Source organism: Pipistrellus hanaki, assembly GCF_964339955.1.
Source record: "Pipistrellus hanaki genome assembly, chromosome: 1".
NCBI lineage: Eukaryota > Metazoa > Chordata > Mammalia > Chiroptera > Vespertilionidae > Pipistrellus > Pipistrellus hanaki.
The window spans coordinates 91617394-91634617 of NC_140503.1; the positions used below are offsets into that span (position 1 = coordinate 91617394).

At 33.3% G+C, this 17224-nt stretch overlaps 1 protein-coding gene across 12 annotated transcripts in view; it reads left to right on the forward strand.

Annotated features, from left to right (window-relative positions):
• ZEB1 (zinc finger E-box binding homeobox 1) overlaps positions 1-17224 on the forward strand; it is a 225142-nt gene that overhangs the window by 48923 nt on the left and 158995 nt on the right. For 5 of the 12 annotated variants that reach the window (XM_084875669.1, XM_084875666.1, XM_084875667.1 and 2 more), the window contains one exon: positions 12239-12381. The exons of the other annotated variants lie outside the window; for them this stretch is intronic. The gene's annotated coding sequence lies outside the window, so the exon portion shown is untranslated. The remainder of the gene's footprint in view (positions 1-12238; positions 12382-17224) is intronic. 12 annotated transcript variants of the gene reach the window in all.

A 17224-nucleotide genomic window follows, 5' to 3' on the forward strand; every position in this document is an offset into this window, starting at 1 on the left:
ATCATTGATGTTTCTCTCTTCTTCTCCCTTCCTCTCTGAAATTGATTTAAAAAATACTTTAAAATAACATGAAGCTGCTTCAGAAAAGTATTCTAGTTTCTGAAGTATCAAGAAATGTGAATATAAGCAGAACAAACTCATACTGCCTGTCTTGTATATTCTTAATTATATAGATCATTGAATAAAGTTATATGTAACAGTGTTAAATTAATAATTTCTGAGTTGTAGTGGTTAAGAAATTGGGCTCTAGAGTCAAGCCTGTTGGGTTTGAGTATTAACTCTTGACAGAAGCTTTACAATTTTGGGCAAGTTATATAACTCCTCTGTGCTTCAGTTTCCTTATCCTTAAAATGGGGATCATAAGAGTACATACCTTATAGAAAAAATATTATTTGATGCATATAAAATACTTAGTACTGTATGTAGCACACAGAAAGTGCTTATAGAAAGGGCTCTATATATTATATACTTAACAGTAACAATCATGATAATAATTTCCTCATCTCAAAAATGTTCCACCTAATTCACAAAGTTGGACCAACTGAAATAATTTCAGAATGATTAATATATATATATATATATATATATATATATATATATATATACACACACACACACACACACACACACACACATATGTATATACATAAGAGCTGTTATCTTTATTACTGCTAAACAAAATGTCACTGAAATATTTACCCAAGCTTTGGAACCTCTTTAAGAAGCAATATAGGAGTTACTAAAAGGCCTCCATAGATTACATATAGAGGGCCAAGGTTATCTCAGCATGTAACGCAAGATTTAGTCTGTCCCAGTCATTATGGAACTGATCCTTCTTGTTTAAGAAAGGAAATAGGAAAGATCTCTTACTTACTCCATGGAAGGTAAGCCCAAACCAGTTTAGAGTAAGTTTGGGAAGGAAATGACTATGTCAATATGAAATATTCTTTTTCCTGCAAAAACCTCAACAAAGGTTTCCTTTCTTTAATAGGTCTACATTATAGTTATAAACTTAATCATAGATAACACTACAAGTTATTTTACTTACCTTATTACCATTCTCAACTGTCTCAAGAGAGTCATATGTTACATTATCTGCCTTTATATTATAGTTTGTATAAATATTTTTAAATTTGTAAAATATAGTTTCATCTATACTTTTATTATATTCTTTAGTGTGATATCCTAGCAAAATTGCTTTAAGAGTTAAATAATTTTTGCTAAATAATTTTTGTTGGAAAATAATTTCAGGGTAAAATTATATTTGACATTTTCTTTGAACTATAATTTTATGGCTTACATATATACATATATATAATAATTTATACATTTGTAGGTTAATTATTATAAGTGCACCTTTAATTAATTGTTTTTTGGTGAAGTATTTGAATTAAGTCTAGGATTAGGTATTTTATAACCTGGTGTGTTTATTTTTGTTTGTAAAATGGAATTGTTCCTTTTATTTTAATTTACTAATAATACTGTCATGGTAACCTGAAAGAATTATGCTATTATTCTATTGTACTTAGGCCTTATGAAGATTAGAACCATGGAAATAACACTAAAACCTGAAGGAGAAAACATAAAATATAGATTCTACCCTGCCACTAATAAATGGAGGGATTGTAGATACATAGGCCTTCTAAAATTATGAGGCCATTTTAGCATCTCAATTTCCTCATTATATATGTGCATGTATGTGTGCATATGTGTGCAAATATATACACACACATATGTATATATTTATCCCAAATTATTGCTCCAAAGTGAAACAAAATGCTAAAATTTCATTGTTTTTTAATGTGAAATTATACTGTTAAGAATTGTATTCTAAAAAGTATTTTGCATAATAACTCCCAAGTGAAAATAGTTATTGATTTTTATATACTATTTCATGACTTCTCAAATACCCCTATATAAATTATGTACTGTTCTTTAATTTCTAAGAGAAATAAGAATTTCTTTAGTTTGTTTAATTTCAAACTGATTTCCTTGTTATAAGATTAACATTTTTTAGTAAACATTTTCAGCAGGTACCAAGTTATTTTTTTATACCTTTGGACTAAGTTTTTATAAACTAGCTTCAAATAGCTACAGAAATCTTAGCAACTCTTTTGTTTGCAATACTATTGGGCATTTACAGTTCTGCAAACAGTGTCATGAGTTGTCAGATTAATTTACTAATACATTATAGATTATAGCTCTTTAAAAGAAAAATAAAACTAGCGTAATATATGTAATTTCTCCCCCTTTCATGTGTCTCTTATTTGCTTTAACAAATGGTCTTCTTAAATTATTTGAACACCATTTATACTCCTACTAAAGAGGAGAGGCTTGATTGGGAGCTGCTAATTGAAGCACCAGTTATCCAACTCTGCATCCGTGTTGTAGAGGTCTCTGCCGTGATAGGTTTCAAGTCAAGTGAATTTTGGGTGGAAAATGTTATAAATGTTATATATATATATATACACACATACATACATACATATATATATATGTATGTGTATGTATATTTATAATCTCCATAAGAAGTTGGTTGGTCTGCCTATTGAACTATTAGGTACTACTATAGTCTAAACTAGAAAATTTTTTCATATAAAAAAATTAAAGTTAAAATAACAGATTTAAGAACACCTGTATTGTGAGTTACTATATATTAAATGTTAAAATGTGGCCAGAACCGGTTTGACTCAGCGGTAGAGCATCGGTCTGCGGACTGAAAGGTCCCGGGTTTGATTCCAGTCAAGGGCATGTACATTGGTTGCAGGCACATCCCTAGTAGGGGGTGTGCAGGAGGGGGCTGGTCGATGTTTCTCTCCCATTGACGTTTCTAGCTCTCTATCTCTCTCCCTTCCTCTCTGTAAAAAATCAATATACTTTTTTTAAAATGTTAAAATGTGACAAGGGCATTGAATGCAAAATTTTTGGGGGACACAGATAATAGTATTTTAATTTATGAATTATTCAGAGGAAATATTATGCAACCATATGAAAAAAGATTGAAAATTATGAGAAATAAAATGAACATAAAGAAAACTTTTTCCAGGATTTATACTGTAAAATAATGTTTTTTATAAGGGGAGGAATAAGTGATGACTTAGTGGTGGATGTATAGATGGTGAAATATGCAAGACGCATAAGGAAGTGTTTTGGTTTGAAATGTATTTCTGCCATATGCTTTACCTATTGAAAGTCCATTTAAATTTTTAGGAGGAGCATATAAATATAAATATACCCATGTTTTTTTTTAATTTCTTTATTGATTAAGATATTACATATGTGTCCTCATTCCCCCATTAAAAATATATCTATTGATGTTAAACTTTTATCTGTCTTTCATTTGAATACCTGAGTACCTACTAAGTATAAGAAATTGTACTGTTTTATACTTAGAACAGTAAGGTTGTGTGTAGCACACTACCTCTTATTACTTAGCTGAACCAGTCAGTCTTATCATAGAAGGGAGTATCTATTGATTAAAGAGGAATTTGACACATGGGACAATTTTTGAAAATGCATACCCAGGTAATATATATCATTAATCAAAAAGCAGAATGAATTGAGATATGAAGGAGTTAAGAAAATATCAAGATAATATAATTTAATTTGCACTGGTTCAGTGTGTTCTACAAACTATAAGATCTTTAATTTGCTAGTTAATTTTAGTTTGTTTAATTTCAAACTAATAATAACAAATTATTTTATTTTTATGAAATTTTGTTTCCTAAAATACTGCTGGATTTAAATTTACAAAATTTTTACATATATACAAATACACAGTAACAATATGTGCAAGTCAAACTAAATTTTCAAGTGAATCATTTAGAATGTGGTCTCATCTGTGCCAATCACAGTTCAATCTGTTTTATCTTTTGCATCCTTTGTCTATATGTGAATGGTTGGTATGCAGGAGAGTTGTGGGTAGCATTTCTATTTTTACTTGTACTAGTATATATTTTGATGAATAGATCATGTTCCAGGGGGTTAATTATTTAAAAATTATTGTGAAAAATTCTAACATAACACATAAAAAGAGAGACTTTTGTAGTGAACTCCCTATATCTATGACCCAAATTTAATATTGTCAAAAATTTGTCATATTTGCTTTATCTACTTTCTCCTTTTTTCCCAAGTATTTTAAAACAGATTACAGACGTTGTCTTTTAACTCCTACATTATTCAGTATACTTCTTTAAAAAAAAATACATTTTTATATACCTATACCTTGTCACATCAAACAAAATAAACAATAATTCTTTATCACCTGATATTTCTCTATTCAGTTTCCCCTGTTGGATTAAAAATTTCATTTTACATTTCAGTTGTTCATTCAGAATCCAAACAAGATTCATACAGGACTTGGTTGTTAGGACTGTACAATAATTAATATGCCTTTTCTTTCCCTTCACCAGGCTACCTTTCTTCTCCCTCTCCCACCCCGGCCTTCCTTTTCTTCTCTTCTTCTTTCTTGTCCTTTCTGTTCATGACTTACTATGAGAAACTGGGTAGGTAAGGTATCCCATAGAAAATTTCCATTTTGGATTATTATGTTGGTGTGTTCAATTAACTTATTTATCTAACCTCTAAATTTCCTGTAAGTTAGAAGTTAGCTTAAAATACTTACTAGTCTCAAGTTAAACGTTGATTTTGGTGGTGGGGAGGATTGACAGGAATAAGTCATACACGGGGTATTCCTTTATACTGCATCACATAGCATTTACTGCTTCTCTCATAGCAGTGGTGACCATGCAGTCTCTCCACTGAGAACTTTACATCAACTTTGCCTTTTATGCTTTCATTCATTGTTAACTATTCTCTGAATCAATTCTGTCATTAGGGTTTGAAAAATAATGATTCAGCCACCCTTTCTACATTTATTAATGGGAATTCTATAAAGAAGAAACTTTTCTCACAAACTATGACTTTTTTATTTCCCTGAAATAGTTCATCCTAGAAAGAAACCTGGTACTTTTAATATCTCTTAAATACCTAGGTTAATATCTGAGAGTAACTTTGCATACAAGGAGCACATAGCATTTAAGTACCCATGGAATTGTATGATTTTTATAAAATATATTTTTTATTTGATTTTTATGAACATTACCAGTATTAGGATAGCTGTATATAGTAAACATGTACAATGTTGCTCATATATTTTTTTTTTTTTGGTCCTACTTGGTCAAATATTCTGTTTTTTGATGAGTCATTGGTAATGAGTTGAGCTTTAAAGAATCGGAGTTTTTTCTTAGGTCAGCAACTGACCAACATCATCTAGGAGAATAAAAGCATTTAAGTGGGGATTATTTTATATTGCTATAATCATAAATTTAAATTCAGCATTTTTATTAGATTTATTAGGATAACATTGGTTAATGACATTATATAAATTTCATGTGTACAACTTTATAACATTACATATGCATACACTATTGTGTGCTCACCACCTGAAGTTTAGTCTCCTTTAGACACCATATATTTGACCATCTTAACTCTCTTTTTCATCTTCCCATCCTCCTTTTCCTCTGGTAACCATTATTTTGTTGTCTGTACCTATGAGTTTAAGGTTTTTGTTTGTTCCTTTTTATATATATATTTCACATATGAGTGAAATCATATGGTTCTTATCTTTTTCTGACATTTCATTTAGCATAATACTATCCAGATCCATCTATGTTCTCACAAATGGCAATATTTCATCTTTCTTATGGCTGAGCAGTAAGTATTCCATTACATACTATAAGTACTACATCTTTTTATTAGTCTTTTCAATAAACACATTTTTTTTCAACTAATTTCATTTTATTAAATATTGTTAATGAACAAACCCTAAAGAAGAAAAGCTATAATATTTTACTTTGAGATGACATGATTGATTAAGAAAATCTATGGTAGTCAATTTTCAAACAATTTATAAACTTATAAACAACAAAATTTTAATAATAAAGAGCTGTATATACCATATTTTTAGACCAACTAAAAAAAATATAATGGAAGAATCCCTCAGAATTGTAACAAACAAAATAAGTACTTAGCAATGAATTTGAGAAAGATGTTAGACCTTTGGGGGGGGGGGGTAACATATTTGAAAACTTTTTTTAAGATTCAAATAAATGGAGATACACTATTTCTGAGTCATGAGAATATTGGCAAGTTATTTGACTATAAGTAATTTATGGACATTTAGGTTTACTTCTAACTTCAAAATTTTCTAGTGATTTATTTTATAGGGATTCTACAATGAGGGGAAGTCTCATCTTACTACATATCAGAAACATTTTTTAATACTCACCTAAGGATATCTTTTTATTGAGTTTATAGCTAGAGGAAGAAGAAGAGAGAGGGAAAGAGAAACATCAGGTACCTCCTGTACTTGCCCCAACTAGGGATCGAACTTTCAACCTATGTATGTGCCTTTAGTGGGAATTGAATCCGTAATCTTTTTGGTACAAGGGACACTCCAACCAGTTGAGCTACCAAGCCAGGACACATATCAGGCACATTTTGAAGCAACAGTGTCTAAACAGTGGTAATGATATAGAAATAGATCTTTAATCCAGGTACTATGAGGGAAATTTCTACCCATAGAGATTTAAATAAAAATTTTCCTTGAACCACTGACTTCTTAGTGTCAAGAGAAAGATCCTTTGTCCTCCTGTGACTTATGCAAATTCATTTTGCCTTTGCTTGCATGCCACCCTGATTTCAAATACAGATTTGAAATCAACCTTTTTAGTAATTTCAAAACTTTATTTAGCATTATATGAGTTCAAAGACTGAGTAGGTGATAAAATCAGTACATGTTTTTCTTCTTTTTTTGAGTAAAACATTACTGTATTATCCATGCTCTTTTTTCTATTCAACACTTTCCTAAATTATTGCAGTTGCCTTCTTAAGGGAAAGTCTAAAAAGAAATCTTTTTGTCCATCTTGTAAAACATAGATTACTGGAGCATTATGAGGAACCCAAAATTAGTCCCATCTATATATACACAATACCTTAATATATGATAAAACATTATTTTCTAAAGGATAGGCCACTTACAGGATATTCATTTAGTAGTATTAGGTAGTAGCATTTAGTGGTATAACTGCAAGACTGGATGAACAAATGTTTTCCTTCCTCTTTATATAGCCATTGGGATTTTTTTTTAAATAGCATAGAAAATACTTTTTCATTTCATATTTGAAGCATTATAGAAGTCACCAAGGTAAAGATGTACTTAAATATTTAAAAATTTTACTGGGCTAACATATTATAATAAAAGGGTTATAGAAAGTTGTAGAACATATCTACATAAATATTACAAAGAAAATGTTACTAGCTATAACAATTTACATTATTGCAGAATATGCAGATTTAGGATCAAGATCCTAATATATAAATAAGAAAAATATGACAGTTAAGATTTGAAAATAAATATGAATAATGAAGAAGTATAAGGAAAAACATTTAATTATCTACTTATAAGTTACAAAATAAAAATGACTTTGAGAAATAGTTTTTTCATTCTTTTAAAGGAGGCAATTTTTTCAAAAAGAAATCTAATGTTGTCAAGATAAGAAGTGATACCAAACTTTTGGGAAGAAATACAGGAATATTTGGTGAGAGGCACAGTAATGTTCAGATATTTCACTTGCAGGAATTTAGGTATAAATATCTTGTCAATTATAAATCATATATGTAGAAAAATGCTCAACTTAGAGACTAATATAGACATTAATATAAAATAGTATATTGTCTTAAATTATTATTTTTGAAGACTCCAGAACAATTGTCCAATAGAACTTTCTGTATTGATGGAAATATTATGTAATTTACACTGTCCAATAATGGTAGTCTGAGCACTTGAAATGTGGCTAGAGCAACTGAGGAACTTAATTTTTAATTTTATTTCACCTTATTTAAATGTAAATGCATGGGGCTCTGGCTGGTATGGCTCAGTGGATGGAGCATCAGCCTGTGGACTGAAGGGTGCCGTGTTCAATTCCAGTTAAGGGCACATACCTGGGTTGTGGGCTTGATCCCCAGTGGCAGGAGGCAGCCTATTGATGGTTTTCTCATAGTTGATGTTTCTATCTCTCTCTCTCCCTCTTCCTTCCTCTCTAAAATCAATAAAAATATACATTTTTTTAAAATTTAAATACATGTGTCTAGTGGCCACAGTATTGAACAGTGCAGTTTTAAAAATATAGAGAAATATTAAGTTTAAGTGGAAAATATAATTAGTAAATTTATATGTCATGACTACAAGCATGTAAATACCTATATGCACATATGGAAAATGATACAATTAAAATACTTGAGTTAATATTGAAGAGAATGGGTGATTTTGTAAAAATGTTATTTAAAAGATCAGGGGGAAACCTGGAACAAACAGTTGAATCTCAGAGAGAAAGGGGTGGGGGATGCAGGGGAAGAGATTAACCAAAGAAGTTATATGCATATATTTATTGCCCATGAAAACAGACAATAGGGTGGTTAAGTCCTGAGGCAGTGCAGGAACCCAGTGTTGTGGGAGACTAGGGGAAGAAAAGAAAGGGGAGAGGAGACAGCTATAATACTCTCAACAATGAAAATAATAAAATGAAATTAAAAACAAAACAACAACAAAAAAAGATCAAGAGAAAATAATGCAGTGCTCCAGCACTGCACTGTTCAATATGGTGGCCGTTAGTTGAATATGGCAATTTAAATTTAAATTAAATAAAATTTTAAATTTAGTTCCTCAGAGGGCTAAGAGAAAACATTATCACAAGAATTAAAAGAATCAAAAGTGGAAAGTTTGTGTAAACAAGCCTTATTAACACCTTTACTAATTTACCTCCCAAGTCCAAACTCTTTAGATACCTCGCTAATGATACCCAAATCTTGTTTAGATTCCTTTCTTTTTTTTCTTTTTTCTTTCTTTCTTTCTTTTTATTTTTATTTTATTTATTTATTTTTTTAGATTCCTTTCTAATGAGCACTAACTTTCTTTTGTCCTGTCAGTTTCTTAGGTATTGAAAGCATTAATGGAACTTACTAAAGTAAAGATGTTTCTTTGTGTAAAAAGTATAAAAAGCTGCTTGGTTCAGTCATCTTTTTGAGCCATATTATGATTCTTCTGTACACACATATTAAATTGTTTTTTCTTTTGTTAAGAAAAAAAAAGTTTAGTTCAGTCACACTAGCCACATTTCAAGTATTCAACAGCCACACATGGCTAATGTTCACTCTTTGCACAAACTCTGCTCTGAATATTTCTACCAACATAAAAAGTTCTATTGTACAGTGCTGCAGAAATAACTGATGAAAGCAATGTACTGGAATAAGTCATTGATAATTTATTAGTCAATAATTTACAAGGACAAATGAATTAAAACTGGAGGTTGGAATCAGCCGAGAAGTGTATGGAACAATATCATGAGATCCTACTCTTGTGACCTATATTAGAATTTCATAAAGTATGGACAGCAGACTAGTGCTGATTATATCAGTCCATGAATAATGCTTACTCAGTTTCAATACTTGTTTACAAATTTATGTATTTTTATAGCAAAGTGATATTTCTGTGTCATCCATGCATATCACCTATCATATCTCACTAGTATTATTAAAAAACTGCTGAGAGAGTTCTATGTAGTATGAGCAGTAGTCTGTGAGCATGTGTCCACACTGGACATAAGAACAATCCTTCTCTTACAGATAGTATTAGAAACATTGATCAAGATGAAAAAGAGAAAATAGATATATATATATTTTAAAATATATATATATATATATTTTATTGATATTTTACACAGAGGAAGGGAGAGAGATAGAGAGCTAGAAACATCGATGAGAGAGAGTCATCGATCAGCTGCCTCTTGCACACCCCCTACCGGGGATGTGCCCGCAACCAAAGTACATGCCCCTGACCGGAATCGAACCTGTGACCCTTCAGTCCACAGTCCCACACTCCACCACTGAGCCAAACCGGTTTCGGCTATTCAGGGCACTTTTGACTTAAATTAGTTGTTAATATATCTTAATAATTTATACTTGCAAGTATAGATTGAATACTAAATCACTGAATGTGGTAAATTTAGACTTCAGCCTTCCTGCTAATGATAATGATACAATAGATTCATTATCTACCACTCTGAGTAAGAATTTTAAAGGAGTTCCTCGTCAGCGCCTCTACCTTGGGGAAGTTGTTTCCTTTTTCACCCTCCTGGGCCTAGGAGTAACTATTAGTGGAATCTTTTCCTTTCAGCAAAATTTCCTTTTTTTTTTTTTTTTTTTTTTTTTTCTTTACCCTTTTTCATCTCCTTTGGCATATTGTTGCATTTAGTTCTTTAGAACTATTTTCATCCCTCACCCACAAAGTTAGTTTCAAAGGTTTGCAAAATGTCCCAAATAGGAAAATTATTTTAAATTAAGTGAGCTTCTACAGCTGTTTTAAAATATCCTTTATCACATTTAAAGCCTGATTCCCTGATATAAGATAGTAAGTTGAATTATTTGTGACATGTGAACAGTTCTTTGCTACTGTAATTAAGGCATAATGTGTCAGCTAAAGCATTATTTTAATGATATGGGGTAAGCATAAATTCTACATTTACTACCTGTTTCCTTATTGTGGTTTTGGCTGTACATTACATAGTTTCTGTATTCTGAAATGAAATGTTCTGTACACCCAGTGTTCAGGTTTTTTTGAGAACCGATTCTACTTTGTGGAATTTAAGGTCAAATGCAATTAAGTACTCTGTAATAGTTCTGATTCTAGTGGCCTTACATTTTTATTAAAATATATATACATACTCAGTCCTTTATCAGTATTATTGATTTATCTGTTTCTAATTTCAGTGTTTATTCTTTTTCTCCCTAATTTAACAAATTTGGAAAGAGTTGGAAAACAGTTGGAGGACATTAATCTCTGTTTTTAGTAATAATCTAGAAGTTACAGAAAAATGAATATTCAGCATTTCTTGTTTAATTTTGTTAAGATTGAAAAAATGTATATATTTACTTAAAATAAATATGAAAATCATATTGATAAAATCATATCTTCTGATTTCAGTATAATTTTATGGTAATGATTTATTTAGGCAGAATTATATATATAGATAACCATATTATCACTTGACTTATATAGTCCTACTTTTCAAAAGATGAAAATTAATTAATACTAAAATATTAAGAAGGTATGTTACATTTTATCTAAATATTCTCATATTTGATATTTGATAATGTATTTTTAAGGTAGTGTATAATTTCTTATTCTTAAAGTATTCCATTTCTTTTCTAAAGTTTGGGTTATAATATTTGTATAGCATTTTCTCAAATATTTTATGATATAGCATGTCAAAAACATTAAATTATTTAATAACTGATTAAAATTTGATATTGTTAATATTATTTTATATAATACTTTCAAATTTCTAGGAACATTTGTAGGCTAATTTTTTTTAATTTATATTTTTAATAGATTTAGAGAGAGAGAGAAAGAGAAACATTGTTTGCTGTTCCACTTACTTATGCATTCATCGATTTATTCTTTTATGTGCCCAGACCCGGGATTGAACCATAAACTTAGTGTATGAGCTACCTGGCCAGAGTTAATTTATGCACATTTCAACCTAGAAATATTAATTAATTGCTTAATATTATTTCTATTTATCACATTTTTTTTTCAGTGCTATGTTCCAGGGACTAGTTGGGGCTCTGTAAATAATTATTTTTTTAAAAACCCATTTCCTTTGGGAGCTTGCATTCTAGTAGGTTACTTCATATATGATTCTGTGACATTTAACACAACTCAAAGGGCTATTTTTGTCAAGAAATGCATGTTATTGGAATGTTCGGAAATTTAGGGATATATAGAAAGACAGGACAATATTTCTTCTAGCTCTGTTTATCTCTTTGCTTTTCAATAAGGTTATTTAGCTTTGCCAATTTTTTAAATGGAATTTACAACTGTGATAATTTGGCAACCCAAAATTTGTCCATGTTTTTCTCAACTTCCCAAATGTTAGTTCAGTGCTCAGGTATGAGTTGAAATAGTCACTTTAGATTTGGGGTTTAAGAAGTAATATTTGAAGCATACAGTATTATTAATGAAGATATCTTTTTCTTTGAAAGGAGAGAATGTGATTTTTTAAATACCTATGATTTTACCTAATTTATTTTCTTCAGAGCCTACTTTCTATAATATCGATAAAATTGTACCAAGTGGTATAATCTCGGTATAATCCTTTACTCTTCTTTCCTTCTTTAGGAAAATCTTAAACTTCCACCTCAAGAAGATTAAAAAGAGGTTCCTCCTGCACCAAGAAAGATCTGCAGATCTTTTTCAGTGTTCTTGGAGGTGTGGGGTGTGAGAACTTGATCAGTTTGTGTCAACCACCTTGTTCTCTAAAGGTAAGCGCTATGTAGTGAATGCATACTCATGGGCCCAAGCTCCTAAAGTATGACTGGTTTTGGAATGCTCCATGGAGGGATTGAGACCATCAGACTTTCTCACAGAAGGGGGCCTAGGCAGCCACATGTGGGCAGGACATCACATACATCTATCAAGAGATGGTTTTCATCAAAATGTATGGATTTTTAAATCCAATTATAGTAAAACTTGTCTTTTAGTTCAGTGTGTATCTTAAATAAGTTTAGTGAATGCTGTGGTTGACTCCTCATCAAGAACTCTCTTAGATATTTTGAAATTTGCATTCAAGAATTTTGAAACATCATTTAAGCAGTCTGGTGACTTAATATATTAAATTATATAGCTAGCTTTGAAGAATTGCTTTCATGTTCTTTTTGAAGTTGTCTCTTACCTTCAAAGTAAGTCCCTCAAATCATTTTTAATCTGCATTAAGCAGAACATATAGAAACAAAGGCCTTTAACCTCTAGTAGGTATATGACCATAAAGTTTCTTATGCCAGATCCTAATTGAAAAAAATCACATAAAATCAGCAGCTTTTTCCCTTTCTTACTTTTCCTGTCTTTAGGGAATGAATATATACATTGATTCAAGGGAACCTAACCCTATCTAATAAAAGGGTAATATGCTAACTAACTGCCACTCCATCACAAAGATGGTGGCACCAGTTCTCTGAGCCCTGCTGGAGCCCCCCATTCCCGGGGGGCAGCTGCTGAGAGCAGCAGCGTGAGCAGCCTGGTGGAATGCTTGCTTAGTCACCGCACCTAGCTCAGGCCAGCCCCCTGGAGCCGGAGTGGACACGGACAGGGCAGGGGTGCCAGCCCACAGCTTCCACGGCTCAGTGCAGGCTCCAAGAGGAGAGGGTGGGCTTGCCTCCCGCCTCCCGCAGAATCAGCAGAAATCCCTCCTGGCTCCCTTGGAAGCAGCACACTGCGTTCCCGCAGGTCCCACGGAAGCAGCAGATGGCCTACTGTGCATGATATCACACATGGGCTGTTAGTGAAGTATAAACTATTGTTTCTGCTTTACTATTAAACTCTAACATCAGAAAACCTTATTGTTCTTTTGCACAATTTATTGACACCTCTCAAAGTGACCAATTTTAACTTAAATTGTCATTTGGTCTTAAAGTGCTGATGAAGAAATTAAGTCCTTTCGAGTAATATTGGAAACTTTAGTTCTACAAGATGTGAAATTCTTATGAACAATAAAATTTGGGAGAAATCTGCTGATTTTTATCTGGCAGCCCTATCTTTATAAATGATAAATTTTATTATCTTTTCAAACAATTATTCTTCCAGTATTTGTATAATAAATATATTAAGGAGGTTGAAAACTTTGTGCTTGCTCTTAGAATGAGAAAATACAAACTTTTTTGAAAAGACCTTGAAAACCAATTTATTTTTTTATTAAATATTAGTAGTAAGGGAATTAGACTAGTCTTGCTATTCTAACTGTAGGCAACTTTAAAAGATTTGGATTTTCAAGGTAGAGATTTTATATACCTAGATAAACTTAATTATATACACATATACATACTAGTGCTTATTTATTTTTAAAGGATCATAGCTAATGCATGGAAACAGTCCCTACTAGAATTTAGTTTCGTTGGTGTGCTCAGTTATCTACCTACTTGTAATAGCTAGAGGGTGTGAGAGAGGCAGCCCTTTGTTTATCAATATTGATTTTTTAGGGAAAGAACAGCAAGGAAATTCTAACCCAACCCTCTCCTTATAGCCATGTAGACCAGCACTGTCCAGTAAAAATATAATGCAAGCCACATATGTAATTTTAATGTCCTATTGTCGATACATTAAAAAGTAAAAAGAACAGGCAAATTTAATTTAATTTTATATAACCTATTATATCTAAATATTATTTCAACATATAATCAATATAAAAATTATGAAATGTTTTACTTTTTTCATACTAAGTATTCAAAGTCTGGGGTATATTTTACACTAGAAAGCATTTCGTATTGAACTAACTAGCCACATTTTAAGTTCTCATAGCCACATTTAGATAGTAGCTATCTTATTAGACAGTGCAGACATAAACCAAGAGTGAAGCTTCCATTTTAGCTTTATCCAATGTAAAGTCTGTGGGGTATCCCTGTGAACTCCCTGGTTTAGAGAGTCCAGATATAGCAAAAACAGCAACAAAAAGACAGGATGCCAGTTTAATTTGAATTTCAGTTAAATAACAAATAATAGTTTAATGTAGTCATAGTTCATGCTATATTTGGAACATAAATATAACAATCATTAAATGCAAATTTAATTGATTGTTTTGTATTTTATCTGCTAATCCTACCATGGAAACTTATAGCACTAGAAGATAAAAAAAATCTCTTCCAATGAGGAGAATTTTGATAACCCTCTGAAAATCAATATGCAAACCAGAAACTGTGGCCATTTCTTCCTAAAACTCTAAGATGTTTAAGACAAAAGAAGGGGCTTACAAAACAGGGACTCAATTCTTACATATTTAAACATTTTAAATCTAAATTATTACATTAAGCTGTACAGCTTATGAAATTTTATAAATTGCATAATTAGTTACTTGAGTTTATAAAATATAAATTGTCTAGTAGCACATTACTAATATCACATCTTATGAAAATCAATTCACCCTTGGTGATAATCATAGAAGCTTTCAAAATCCTGGCTATTTCAAGTTATTTTCCTATCATTGTTTACCACTGCTGCTATCACATTTTCAAACTGGCAAGCATTAACACAAAATATTAAATTGTTGAATGACAGGATAAGGCTTACTTTATAAGTATTTAAGTACCTATAATTCTCTGCTGTGGTGTTGACCAGTGGATCCCAATCCAGCAGGCAGCCTGCCAGTTCTTATACAGTGTCTCTAATCTTTCCTAAGGATTCTTTCGCAGAGAAACAGCTTTCCATTCTACTTTTTAAAGGTTTTTTAATGTTCAAATTTTAGTACCATTTTTGAAGCATGTAACAACTTCTTTTAGTAGTGGTTCTGTCACCCTTAAGCTCTAGAGAAGAGACCATATACAATGCATGTTCTCCACGGACAGCAATTATACCAGTGCCACACTTCCTCTGAGGGAAAACACTTGCCTTACCAGATGGATGACTACAGGTGACACAACTCTGCTTCATTACCAAATAGGGTAGGTAGATCAGCTGCCAGTGTGGTTTGACAGTTTAGCAGTTCAGTTTAAGCCATGGCGCATTCCAAATCCATTCATGCTTAGGAGAATGTACCCAAGAGTGTGGATATGTTTATAATTACTGCATTTCCTTCAGAGAACAAGAATTATAGGTAAGTTTTTATTTTTTGGCAGTAATCCAACAATTATTGTTAAATAAGAAATTTACGAATCTGAAAGTATTTCCCTTTCTCCAAAACAGTCACCTTAAGCCTATATTACATATATAGCCTATATTACATAGAGTTTTTTCTTCCTCACTCTAAGTAGGAAATTAACTTGGTAGTAGTGGAATTGGGAGGAAACAAATTATTGTCATTTATAAGCTGTGAATATCACCTATTTCATGTCTATAAATAACTTAGGTTTATGTCAGAATCTTAATTTGCCTAACTTCTAATGTCTAAGATATGAATTACTTTGTCAAATTATCACCTACATATATCCTCCTATATAAAGAGGTAATATGCAGATTAACCCTTACATCATCACAAGATGGCTGCGCCACAGCTGAGACGGGGTTCCTGTAACATGAAAGAGCTGCACCCACAATGGATGTGGGGTTCCCATAACGAGCGGTCAGCAGGGATCTGAGGCTGTGTGGTGCCGGGCCGAGGCAGGGGGACCTGAGGCTGTGCCCGCCACCTGGTGGGGCTTTATGGGGGACCTCGGGCTGCATCCTCTGCCCAGCAGAGCTTGACGGGACCTCAAGGAGCACCCTACCCTGGACGGGGCCTGGGGACCTCAGGCCATGCCCCCTGCCCTTGCGCTGGCCTGGGAGAACTCAGGCCCCATCCTCCCATCCTGACACCGGACAGGGGGACCTGAGGGTGCGCCAGGGGACCTGGTGCTGTATCCCCTGCCCAGGAGGGCTTGATGGGGAACTGAGGCTGTGCCCCCTGCCCAGTGGGGCTTGGCAGGGACCTCAAGGCACACTCCCTGCCCTGGCCCAGGCCAGGGGATTCAGGCCACGCCCCCTGCCTAGTGGGACCTCAGGCCGGCCCCCTCCCACCTGGCAGGGCTTGACAGGGGATTTTTAAGGTGTGCCCCTGCCCTGGCACCTAGTCAGGGGACGTAAGGCTCCCCCCCCCCCAACCTGGCGCCGGGCTGGGGGACCTGAGGCTGTGCTGCCTGGTGCTGGGCCAGGGGACCTGAGGCTGCGCGCTCCCCCCCGCCCCCACCTGGTGGGGTTTGATGGGGGTGGGGCTCACCCGGTCTGGATCTCACCCAATTGGGTTGGGGCTGGCTGGGTCTGTGTCTCGTGCAGTTTTACTGCACGTGAGAGTGGGCAGGGACTTAACTGTGGGTCCTGCGGCTGGCCCCAAATTCTGATAGGAGAAATATTTCATATACATTTTACTAATTTTCTTTCATCTCTGACACTTCTATTAGAAAGGCTAATAGCAATTTTAAAATATTTCTCTAATTTCCTTTTAATGTGCATGAATTTCATGCACCGGGACATGGTTATGTATATAAAAGCTTAAGTGACCAATTGACTGGTCACTTATGATGCACACTGACCACCAGGGGGCAGACGCTCAACTTAGGAGCTGCCCTCTGGTGGTCAGTTCACTCCCACAGCAGGAGCAGCGCTCAGCTGACAGACAGGCGCCAGATGCCAAGAGCACAGCTGTCT